We start from the raw sequence: 4,409 nt of genomic DNA, 5'->3' as shown, positions 1-4,409 counted from the left end.
AAAACATGATGGCAGCAGAGCGTGGGTCTCCACAGGTGTAGCCAGGAGCTGCCCTACCTTGAGAAAGGAGGCGCGAAGATGCGTGAGCCCGCCCTACTTACGCTTGGAGCCCCGCTGCGTCTTCTGCCCTTGGGGCTGCGCGAGCTCAGCCTCTACAACGCCCCGCCGCGCACGCGCGCTCCCCGCCCCAGTCCTCGCCGCACCTGCCAGGTCACAAACCCCTTCCCACCCTCTCGCGCTCCCTCCCGGAGGCTGTCTTGTCTCACATTGATTGGTCGGAGCCAAGAGGGTGCGTCCAATCAGCAATTCCTCCTGCGCAACCTATCCCCGCTCTTCCCGCCCCCTCCCGCCCCGCACGCCCCTCTCGGGCACCTACTTTCTTTGTGACTGGTGCGCGCTCTAGTCACTCAGTGCGGCGGGGAGAGGTGCGCGGGAGTGGGCAGGAGGTGGGGAGGAGAGGGAGGGGAGAAAGGGGGTGGGGAGGAGAAGGAGGGGAGGAAGGGGCGGGAGAGGGCGGGAGGGCAGGGCTCAGTGGTGCAGCGGCGCTGCCGGGCACAGATCGGGAGGGCGAACTGCGGAGCGGGGCGGAGCGGGGACGGGGGCCGTGGCGAGGAGAGGGGGTTACGCCGGCGACGTCGGCAGCGTGAGGCTTCGCGCGTGAGCCGCCGCGGGCGCTGGGCCTGGCTACCGAGCTTTCCCGGCCGGCGAGCAAGCGTCGACGCCGATTGCCCTGGCGAAGCGCGGGGAAGGAGGGAGGTGTCGGTGTCAGCGGCGTAGTCGACGCGGCCCTGGCCATGGAAGACACGCACGCAGCCGCTTCCCAGCAGTCCGAGCTTCCGCTGTGCGACAGCCTTATCATCTGGGTGAGTACGGAGAGGGAGGGGCGGGCGAGGGGGCCGAGGCGGGTTACACTCGGAGGCTCCACGGTTCTCCGCAGGTGAGCCTGAGGAGTAGCCTGGCCACCTGCGCAGCGACTCGGCGCATTGGCCTCCGCGTCAGCTGTCGCCCTGACCGCGAGTGCCGCCTGCGGGTCGCGAGGCAGTGTGTGTGTGTGTGTGTGTGTGTGTGTGTGTGTGTCTGGAGACGAGGGAAGTGTAAAAGGGAGCTCTGGAGGTAGGGACCGGAGGGGCTCCTCACTCTCCCTGATCGTGCTTCTGACAGCTGTGGCTGGAGCCAGAAGTGTCCATCCCCTTTACCCCTTCCTGCCCTATTTTCTCCCTCTTGGACCACCGACTTCTCTCTTGCCTTCTGTTTGCTGAACAGCCTTCCTATACGGATCTTTGTGCCCTCGGAGCGAAGGCCCCCTCGAAACTCCTCCCACCCAGACCACGCTTGCTGTGCTTGGGAACAGGTGGCCAAGCGTGGTTTTGGTTCCTGGATCATGAGAGCTCCTCCACGATCCCAGGACATCCGATTTGTAGAAGTCATTTAGAAGGGATATTTCCATCGCTATTTCCTGTGTGCAGAAAAACATATGTTGGGGTGCGGGGCTCGTGTTCCCCTTTTTCTCGCTACCCCCCCTTTCCCTCCAATGGACAGCATTTTCTTTAAAGAAAAGACTTGGCATTTTCTTTTGCACACTGTGCGTTTTAGTATTTTATTTCTATTTATTTAGGTAGTCCCTGCTCATCACAGGGCTTAGAAGCCTCTGAACCTGAGATGAAGACCCTGGCCAGCTAACCGACTGAGCCATCCAGCGCCCTGCTGCTTAGTATTTCTAATTTGTGTTAGAGGTTTGGACAGGCAGAATCTGTCCCCATTCCCCAGTAAAATGATGTCTCACCTTTTGGAAGTTCTCATGCTCATGCACGAGGCTGGCCTTCAGGTGTAGTTTCTAGCCCTTATTGAGCCAAGGTTGATGCTTAATGGTCTGTTCAAGCAAGATGCTTTGATGGTGCCCATCGCCAAACTAATTGTTTAGTTGTGTGTAGAGAGGGTGTGCATAATGGAAGTATATACAGACTGGATCAGGAGGTGTAATTGGTTGATGAGATTCCTAGCAATTTCCTAATTTAAGTAATTCAAAAGAATGAGAGAAATCAGAGGTTTCTGGTCCGTAGTATGAAGTCTACTGGAAATAACCATAATTTAAAGCAGTGTTTGCAGTGTAGGGTAAATAGCTTTTGTTATAAATGGAATGAAAGTATATAGGATTTCTGCAGTTTAAAAGCAATTAGATAACTGTTCGCCTGTATTTTCATTTAAAATATATGTTGGGATTTAGATGCTGTATTTTAAGACTGTCATGAAATAAGGCAACATTGCTTTAATGATGTGTGTTTGATGGTTAACAAGCGACTAATTAAAGGGTGTATCATCTAATCTGTTACTTTATTGCTCCAGAGCATTTGACTTAAGTAGTAAACTCAGTCTTTATGATGTCATTGACTTATATGAGGTGGTGAATATAGATTTTCTTGAATTGTACTGCAGTATTTTAAAAATAAGTTATGTGACTCTGTCCATTCTCTGCAACCAAGGTATTTATTGAGTTCCCTACTCTGTTCAAGGGCACTGAATATGAGCAGATATTGAGAATAAATCAAAGAACTTTCATTTTTGCTGGAGAGGCAGGCAGAGCTGTGCATTTTTATCATGAGAGAGCAATATTCCTTAAAAACTGCAAAAATAATATAGATGACAGTGTAATAGTTTGTCCTTCTCAGTTCTGAGGCTGTTGAAACACTGCAGAGAAGGTGGAGTTTGCAGATTATTTGCCTCTACAAATGCTGCTAGCCAAGTCTGCCTATGCCCATAACAATGCCCAGCCATAAAGACTTCGAGAGAACAACCACACCCTCGTGTTTCTCTTTTGCAAACTTCTGTCAGGGTACCCCTGTTTGAGCCCCCAATTTTTCTGCCCCAGGAAAATGACCTCCTTATCTTTGGCTCTAGCTCTAGATCCCATCCCTCCTACCTCTTCTAAAACTTCGCTCTATCACTTAACCTCTTTCTGATATTTACAACTTCTCCTTTGGTCTTAGTTACCTCTCAACATGTAAACTTACTCAAACTTCCTTTATCTTAAAAAGAAAGAAGGACAGCTGCCATCACTCCTATTAAACCACACAATATTTTCTCCCCTTCCCTATGCAAATTCTTTGAGGTTCTTAATACTCATCCTTTATACTTCTTGAACTTTCATTCACTCCTCAACCCACTGCGCTGGAGTTCTTTGCTCTAAGGCCTTCACCTACTGATTTGGCAACTATTACATATTACCCTTATCTTATCTTGATGTTTCCTTTGTGAAATGATCTTCTGCTTTAGTTTTTTGGGTATCTTTTGGCTTCTCTTTACCTCTCCGGATGATTCCCAGTGAAGCTGTTGGTATCTGAGTGTTTGCTTTTGCCAGTCATCTGCTTTGTGGATGCTCACTTCACTTCCCGAGCTTCCCACACTTTCCCTGATGCCACACTCCCGTCTCCTACTGTGCTGCACTGACTGTCTTTTCCTGAGGAAGTTAAGCTGTTTGAACACCTCAGGTCCGCAGCGGACTCGGCGCATTGGCCTCCGCGTCAGCTGTCGCCCTTGACCGCGAGAGTGCCACCTGCGGGTCGCGAGGCAGGTGTGTGTGTGTGTGTGTGTGTGTGTGTGTGTGTGTCTGGAGACGAGGGAAGTGTAAAGGGAGCTCTGGAGGTAGGGACGGAGGAGGCTCCTCTTACTCCCCTGATCGTGCTTCTGACAGCTGTGGCTGGAGCCAAGTGTCCATCCCCTTTACCCCTTCCTGCCCTATTTTCTCCCTCTGGACCACCGACTCTCTCGCCTTCTGTTTGCTGAACAGCCTTCCTATACGGATCTTTGTGCCCCTTCGGAGCGAAGGCCCCCTACGAAACTCCCCTCCCACCCAGACCACGTTGCTGTGCTTGGGAACAGGTGGCCAAGCGGTGGTTTTGGTTCCTGGATCATGAGAGCTCCTCCACGATCCCAGGACATCCGATTTTGTAGAAGTCATTTAGAAGGGATATTTCCACGTATTTCCTGTGTGCAGAAAAACATATGTTGGGGGTGCGGGGCTCGTGTTCCCCTTTTCTCGCTACCCCCCCTTTCCCCTCCAATGGACAGCATTTTCTTTAAAGAAAAAGACTTGGCATTTTCTTTTGCACACTGTGCGTGTTTAGTATTTATTTATTTATTTATTTAGGTAGTCCCTGCATCCAGCAGGGCTTGAACTCACGAACCTGAGATGAAGACCCTGACGCTTAACCGACTGAGCCATCCAGACGCCCCTGTGCATGCTTAGTATTTCTAATTAATTTGTGTTAGGTTTGGACAGGCAGAATCTGTCCCCAGTATTCCCCTCAGTAAAATGATGTCTCACCTTTTGGAAGTTCTCAGCCATCAGCGAGCTGGCCTTCAGGTGTAGTTTCTAACCCTTATTGGGCAAGGTTGATGCTTAATGGTCTGTT

Source organism: Ursus maritimus, unplaced genomic scaffold, assembly GCF_017311325.1.
Source record: "Ursus maritimus isolate PB19 unplaced genomic scaffold, ASM1731132v1 scaffold_12, whole genome shotgun sequence".
Taxonomy (NCBI): Eukaryota; Metazoa; Chordata; class Mammalia; order Carnivora; family Ursidae; genus Ursus; species Ursus maritimus.
Note: the sequence above shows the minus strand (reverse complement) of the source record.